Genomic DNA, 8517 nt, shown 5'->3' with positions numbered 1-8517 from the left:
CTGCTCATTATAATGTACTGAGCGGAGACTTCGTTTTCATTGATGTCTCTGCAGACAGAGGGAGACTCTCGCCTCCTGTGCGTGGATTAAAACAGGCCTGCCTGGGAATTTCAGCAGGGCGCAGACACAGCAGAGTGTACCGGTGATTAGAGACACAGTAATAGCTTGTAAAAACGCTGGATTCTTGTAGATGCTACCAATTTACACGGCATGGGTGCACTGAGCTTATGTATTGCTGTTTATTTCTAACAATACAGTGCTTTCCAAAATGTAAAATATGCATTGCACGAACAGAAAAAATAGCTGCAGAACTGTACATTGTACTTACCACGTTTTATTAACCAGAGCGAAAACGGTTACAGTAATCGTCCCTGATTTTAACTGATTGAAAATGCCTTTTTATGTATACATTGCGCATTTGTGGTTATATCTGAATAATGTGTAAAAAAAATGTTAATTTTGTAATGTTTTTTTTTGGGGGGGGGGCTTCTGATAAACAGATTTTTTAAAACTCAGTCTCCTCCCCCGTCTTCAGTACCCGCTCCGCCCGGTAGGAGTAACTGTTGGTGGGGGGCGTGTTTCATCAAGCAACCGCTAAGCGTCTGTCGAACCAATTCTACTGTACCAAAGAAAAGCACCACCAGCCACCAGCGACGGCTGGAACGGGACGATGTGAACCTCACCTAAATACTGCACGTTAATACGGGACGTTCTGCATCGTTCACAAAACTGGCCTTTCAACTAACTGTGAGTGAGCCATTCCCAAATCCTATTGTTCCGTGACTAGTAGCTATCTTCATTTCGTATGTAGTAAATTATTTTTGCAGTCAGCAGTTATTTGGTGTGCTTACAGTACAATGTTGACGGACAAGGCAGCTGGAAGGAGCCTGGTGTTATACTGTGTTACTCACCGTACTGTACCGCTATCACTTGCTGTGGGTTTAGCGCTACCTTTGAAGAGAAAGAGGCGATCGGGTTTCAGAATTTAATGAGTTTTTTTTCTTTTTTTTTAATGGAACAGAAAGGGGCGGATTAATGAAATAATTACACACAAATGCGGCAACCACAGAACGGTTTCCTGTTTTAGAAATCCGTTATTTAAAAAAAGAACATAGTAACAAAACAATACAACAATAATAATAATAATAATAATAATAATAATAATAATAATAATAATGCATTCATACAAATAATACTGTTTTTTTTTAAATTTGTTGGACGTGTGTAATGTGCATTTTAAGATCTGTAAGATCGCCTACATTGATTTGTCTGAATGCCCAATCTTAAAGTCCGTTTTAGATCAATTCTCTTTAAAATGTTATACTTTATAATACTGCAGCATAACTAGGGACATTGATCTGTTGAACACACAGGACATATACAACGTGTTTCTAACAGTCGTTATTCTGTAGGATGCGTTAATGTTGTTTTCCTGTATCGTGATCATAATATATAGCTCATTTGAATAGCTCAAAAAGTAATCCTGCTGGACTGCTTTAATTAAAACGTGCTGGATCATGGATGAGATGTTCTGTACTGATTTTGTGTGAGCCAATGTCTGTGTGTCTGTCCGCTTGCATACAGCATGACTGCTTTAAAAATGTCTTTGTCCATCCATTATTTTCTCTATGTATTTTTATTACATACACAAAAAGTCAGGTCTGCAGATATACAACAGTTATACCTGGCTGCTGTAGGCCAATCCATGCTTTATGCTTATGCTTGATCGTTTACTTTGGACAACACGTGCAACATTAGCGTCACAAATGTGGAGCAACGGGAAGCAATGTATTGAACATGTTCCTGTAACTCCCACTCACTGAGTGCCGTTTATCAACCTGTGTTAAACACAGATACGCTTGTGTCTGAGGCAACAGGCCCTGTACCAGCGAATTTAACCAGTAATGCACAGGGAGCTAGGTGCACCAGTGTAGCAGTGTGCTGTGCAACCATTGCTAGCACACAGACAAACTAGATTTCATGTTGTCTCCATGCTCTGATATTTCCATTCGGTGCCAGGGTTAGTTCAGAAATCTAAGCTAAGAGCAACTTTTAAAAGATCCTGCCTTTTCACAGCATGCAGCAGTGTGGAGTAGTGGTTAGGGCTCTGGACTCTTGACTGGAGGGTCGTGGGTTCAATCCCCAGTGGGGACACTGCTGCTGTACCCTTGAGCAAGGTACTTTACCTAGATTGCTCCAGTAAAAACCCAACTGTATAAATGGGTAATTGTATGTAAAAATAATGTGATATCTTGTAACCATTGTAAGTCGCCCTGGATAAGGGCGTCTGCTAAGAAATAAATAATAATAATAAAAATGCATTTTCTACTCATCTCCTAAGGACCTGCTTTTTTGGGGGGTAGGTTTACAATGAATATTTGATAGTCAGAGTGCATCTATTTACTAAGTGTTGGTGACGTCAGGGAAACCAAATCAGGGGGCTTTTCTCAGGCATGTGGTTGAGATGCAGAGGGAGGGGGGTGGGGTGGGGGGTGTTAAAAAAAAGTCTCCACAAAGAAGGAAAGTCTGACAAAACCTACCTTCTGAAGACACAGGCCAAGTCCTTGTAATGTTTAAACAGATATTAAACAGTCATTATTGAAAGTGCCCAAATATGTTGTTTGTTGTTAAATTCACACTGTGTGGAGTTTTGTTTGACTGGAGTTAGGAATAGTAAATAGAAATATAGTGAGAGTCCATGCAAAGTCCTCATAAACAAACATGTGTGCGTGCGTGCGCGTGAGAGTGCGTGTATCACTCTTTTAAGGAAGCTATCTCAGTAGAGCTGGCTACGTTTTTAAATGCCAGGAACACAATGTATTCCAGAAGCCTTTGTCAGGCTCTTTCCTTTAATTGTTGTGCTGATCAACCCCTCATAAGCGTTTCCCATAGTAAAAGCATAGCGAAGTGTATTAAAGCAAAGTGAAATCATTGTAAAGCCTAGGTAAGCATTGTGAAACACAGAGAGGTATGGTTTCCCACAGTGGAAACTGCATCATTACTGGTAAACTTTCAGAAGGGACTGCTTTAGCTCAGGGCTGTAGTTTTATTCGCTTCATACTGCGTTGTTGATAACAGCTTTTCCAGGTTTTACCGTGAGCTGTCAAGACAAGCCAAAGACAAGGAAAGCTGAACTGGGTTGACATAGAAATGGCTGGATTCACTGCCCCCAAATAGAACTGCCTTAAATAAACATTCTTAGGTAGTCCAAGATTAGTTGCAATTGGCCGTTAATCTCATAGTAACACCTGGAGTGGCTCAAACTGCTATGGAACTGGAGCTGTATTTCCATTCCTGCAAAGGGGACATGCAGCATTTCACCTCCTGCTTGCTTTTTTGTATTCTTTATACTTTTGCAAAACTTGTCTGTTTGTAAAACGAGCTCCAGCACAGCATTCGAGTTATTTTAAAATCTATTTAAGCGCCTGCTGCACAACACCATTAAAACGTTTCTGCTTTCTTCCATGGCTTCCCTTCGTCAGCCTCCTTTCTGTATCAAACACAGTTATAGCTGCGGGGACACAAGCTGCTTATGCTTGTCAGTCCATTACTCAGAGTGAGAGGTTATAAATGACATCCTCAAGCGCTATTATAATTCAGGAAACAGAAATGAATGCCTCAAAGAGTCATCGCTATTAGACTTCTCTTATGGACACATCAGCACTGGTTATTTATGTGAGCACCAGCTATCAGCCGTGTGTGACAGGGAGATGCAGCTTCTATAAACTGCATCACAGCACAATACTGGCAGTGCTTCGTCTCTCAGCATTCTGTAGGTTCAGTGATGGTTCTCTATCTGATATTGTCTGACTGCACCGTTCTTATTAAAGGGAAGCTGTATGCTTGACTTCTCAGTATGCATGAATTCTCAGCATTCATGAATTCTCAGCATGCATGCCCAGCCTTTAAGGTTTCTAGTCGGGTAAAAGCTGACGCATTTTTCAGTCTCCGTGGCTGGGATGCTCTGCACGGAAGTTGAGAGGTGATCTATGGAATCTTTGCCTCACATAATTCTGGAATACAGCGTATACATAAATTCCATTCTAATTGCAAAGAACTGTCTTTATGATGGAAGGGTCTTCTGTCTACAGTGTGTTTGGAAATCAATTTAGGAACTGAAACTTCTAAGATAGGTGTGATGCTGTTTCTGTAACAGCAGTTCCTATTTAATTAATAGGTACACAACATTTCAAGAGGTGAGTTTAGACATCTTTCCCAGTCTGTGGGAAGCCCGTCAGTGGCTTACTGTAGCAGGAATCTAACCCAGACATGCAGAGGGTGGACAAAACTTAGAAACAACACTTGAGAAATGTACCAGAGAGCTGCCTGTCCATTGCATACATGGTATATAAAAGCTGCAGCTCCCTGTTACAGCCCACTTCAAAGCTGATTTCCTCCCTCAGTGTTAAGATTGTATTAATACTTCTTGCATTGCGTTCTTATTAAAGGGAAGCTGTATGCTTGACTTCTCAGTATGCATGAATTCTCAGCATTCATGAATTCTCAGCATGCATGCCCAGCCTTTAAGGTTTCTAGTCGGGTAAAAGCTGACGCATTTTTCCTTTTTTCCATTTCCAATTTGAATTTGATTATATGGTTTCAGCCACACATGAGCAGGTGAGAGGGGGACTGTGTGGAGTGGAGACTCTAGCTCTTATCAGATCCGCTCTCCACTGTCACACAATCCACCCCTTATCTCTGGCTCTCCTCTCCTGGATTGAGTTCAGTTTGAGTTTCCTTCTTAAAAATCCCTTTTCTTGGAGTGGCTCATTAGGACTGATGTGAGATGGTGCACCTGGAACTAGATGTTCAGTTGCTCACCTGCTAAGGCTGTACGGCCCAGTGGTGAGAGCTGAGGGACTGGGAGGCAGTGTGGATAGGTGGTTAGAGCTGTTGGACCCAGAGGCAAGGTAGCTTAGTGGTAAAAGTTGACAGACGTGGTGGTGAGCGCTGTGGGGCTGGGAGGCATGCAGTCTAGCAGTTTGCATTCATAGGAAGTGATACAATGTTGCAAAGCAGCCCCTGGGGAGTCTGGAAACTAACACGATCAGTGTATCTGCAGCATCTCAGGATGCTGTAGAGCATGAGTGGGTGCTTTTGTCTGAGACTGCACCCACTGTGCTTCAGGTGACATTTCAAACAGTTTCCATTGGAATATCTCTTAATAATAACCCAGGGTTTAACCCGTGACCTCACACTCCAGAGCAGCGAGGTCAGACTCTTGTGTTGGTTCAGCACAGGCAGAGAGGTGACGGCTGTCCTGACTTGAAATCACTTCTGGGTATCAATGACCTAAAATCAGTCTGAGCTGACAGCTTTATATTAAAGGATCAAAGAGGAAATAGATTCCAGTTAGGATAGGAGTCTATCTGAGCTGATGATAGAGTGCTTAGAATAGTGCTCATGAATTAGATGCATAGTGAGAGTGGAGAGCTCTTGTGCTCGTTATTAAAGTAATACAGGGGATTTCTCTTGGACTGCCCAGCACAGACATTCTTGCTGTCAATGCAATTCATGTCTGTATTTAAGCAGCCTGAAGAAATCCCTTTTCTAACCAAAAGCCATGCAGGGTATTTTTGTGCCCCACTTACATTTAAATGTTTTTGCTACACAGCGTCTATCTGTGTCAGCTCTGTGCTGCAAGGGTTTGTTACACGGCATGGTCTGGCTCTGCACCTGAATTGCAGGATGCATTCGAGGGCTTCAGGCTTCAGTGCTGAGAATCCATCACTTTCCACAGGCACTGAATCCATCACGAACAAGAAGTGGCAAAGGGACCTGCACATAATTGGAGTCCCACCTAACTGATTGCTCCGCCAGCTCCTCCATTCAGTAAGCAGCCAGGCTGTTAAGCTTTTGTAATGGGTAATTTGATTGATCATCAAAGCCAACCAGAAACACGGCCAGCTGGGTGGATGCAGACCCACATTGTGGAGCGTATCTGTTTGATTAGCTTCCTCTTAATCCACGATCACAAGTCTGCTGCATTGGAGAGATTTTAGTAGGGCGTTTTGTGGTTTCTAACTAAATGTGTGTCTCTTTTTTTAATTACTTGTGACCTGCTGCTGCTTTATAGTCGGATGTAAATTATGATGTAGTAAATTAGATCACAAACATGTTAATAGAGTTAAATATAAATAAGTGAGTGTTGTTACCAGGGCATCAAAAACCTTCTTCTCTTGACAAAGGTATGTTAAACATACTGAAATGAATTATTATTATTATTATTATTATTATTATTATTATTATTATTATTATTATTATTATTATTATTATTAATTAGTCATTTAGCAGACATACTGAAATGTTGGGAAGTTGGCTCTCTTTTAATATATATTTAAATTTCAGTTCAGCCCCTTGAGATTCACCCACAACTTCAAAAACAGTCATTAACTATACATGAGACAAACATTTCAGCTCGTGCCTTCATCAGTGTAATCTCCAATTACAGTAACACACACGGATAAAGACTCCAGCTGAATCATTTACTTCTTACAAGTTCAAACCCTTGACATGCAAGATGCTTCTTTTTTTTAAAAGGTTATTGCATCCTCTTTGGTGGGCTTTCTGACTGCTAAATTTAGGAATTGTCTTTGCCTGCCCTATTCCTCACTGCTAAGCGTGTGCTAAACGGTTCATTCTCCTGATCTGCTGCTGTGCTATTCTTGGCTGCTTTTTGTCTGCTCCACTTTATCTTCGAGAGAAAGGGTTTGCTAGTCACGTGGTAGTTAACTAGTCCGCACCAGGGTCTGTTAGGGTGAGGGAGTTTATTTAGGACTCCATTCAATTCAACTTTATTATTGGATCCAGTGCTTGTGCAGAATAAACCGTTTCTATAGAACAGAGTCATATAATTACACAGTCCATACAATGCTTTGTAATATCCAGGATGATGAACCTGCAGACCTCTTACACATGGACTGTCTCCCAGAAGCAGGGATGGTGATCCGTTGAGGGACTGTCGATCTCATCGTTGCTGCCAGCGTGCTGGATGTACGGTCCAGGGAAGCCAGTTGAATGCAATTACTTCTGGGCTTATTGAATAAACAAGGTCCCGCGGCGCATCTGCTTCCTCCTAATGCAATTCTGTTTTCAAAAAAGCAAATAAGTTGAGTTTATTTGTTCCAGAGCTGGAACGAAAGCCACTCTGTTCTCCTAATCGAAATCCGACTCCATGGACAAACAAACATTGCCCTGTGCACAATACAGCAGTCAATTCAAAACCATCTCAAACTAATAATGAAGTTCAATATGCTGTGTTCAATATTGGTAGACTGTGGATGTCATGTACAGTAGCAAAACAGGTAAAGTCAGCCTGTGCCTCCTTATAAAAGTGTCCCATAGTAAAAGCATAGTGAAGTGTAATGAAGCACACATACTGAGGCAAGTGCACCCAACACAGATATTACCAGAGATTAGACTGAGCCCAGGCAGGCTGTAATCATGATCCTTCCTGATGTGGAGACTATTATTGCTGTCCTTGAGATTTGACTTTTATTTTAGCCTCTGGGACATCATTATACAGCTTTGTTAACTATCTAATCTGATACTGAGATAAGAATTTCCCAGAAACATTTGCTAAAGTATCCACCAGTATGATTCTATTTTAGGATATCCTCCTACTTACATGATGATCAGATTGTCATTTATTGGCAGATCCTGCCTGAAATACTTCAGTACTGTCATCTCATCAGCTGGTTACAGTAGCGCCCTGCAACCCAGTGTAGAGCAAGGGTCGAACAAATGTTGTTACAAATTGACAGTGTGAACACTAATTGCATACAATGAAACTGGCTGTGCTTTCCACTGCATCTGAAATGCTGGAGAACTTGCTGGCTGCCAGTCTCCGTGGCTGGGATGCTCTGCACGGAAGTTGAGAGGTGATCTATGGAATCTTTGCCTCACATAATTCTGGAATACAGCGTATACATAAATTCCATTCTAATTGCAAAGAACTGTCTTTATGATGGAAGGGTCTTCTGTCTACAGTGTGTTTGGAAATCAATTTAGGAACTGAAACTTCTAAGATAGGTGTGATGCTGTTTCTGTAACAGCAGTTCCTATTTAATTAATAGGTACACAACATTTCAAGAGGTGAGTTTAGACATCCTTCCCAGTCTGTGGGAAGCCCGTCAGTGGCTTACTGTAGCAGGAATCTAACCCAGACATGCAGAGGGTGGACAAAACTTAGAAACAACACTTGAGAAATGTACCAGAGAGCTGCCTGTCCATTGCATACATGGTATATAAAAGCTGCAGCTCCCTGTTACAGCCCACTTCAAAGCTGATTTCCTCCCTCAGTGTTAAGATTGTATTAATACTTCTTGCATTGCAGGAGTGTGTTCTAGTTGACTGTGTTTAGACTGGGACTGTGGAAGGCTGTCTGATTAAATTATTAAACAGGAAGGATCTTGCGTCTGACTTCCTTTATGAGCTGTGTGTGGTAATGGCTTTCAGACGTGACGGTTAATTGTTAATCTTGTTGCAATTGCAACACCTTTTCAGAGATTGAAATTT

At 41.5% G+C, this 8517-nt stretch overlaps 1 protein-coding gene across 2 annotated transcripts in view; it reads left to right on the top strand.

The window, feature by feature from the left end:
- The first annotated feature begins 505 nt into the window (after window positions 1-505).
- Window positions 506-8517, top strand: part of LOC117403382 (protein phosphatase 1 regulatory inhibitor subunit 16B-like) — a 30188-nt gene continuing 22176 nt past the window's right edge. For both annotated transcript variants that reach the window (XM_034905297.2, XM_058990768.1), the window contains exon 1: window positions 506-747. The gene's annotated coding sequence lies outside the window, so the exon portion shown is untranslated. The remainder of the gene's footprint in view (window positions 748-8517) is intronic.

This window comes from Acipenser ruthenus, chromosome 18, assembly GCF_902713425.1.
Source record: "Acipenser ruthenus chromosome 18, fAciRut3.2 maternal haplotype, whole genome shotgun sequence".
Lineage (NCBI taxonomy): Eukaryota > Metazoa > Chordata > Actinopteri > Acipenseriformes > Acipenseridae > Acipenser > Acipenser ruthenus.
The sequence above is the reverse complement of the archived record's forward strand: the minus strand, read 5'-3'. Positions and strand labels throughout refer to the sequence as shown.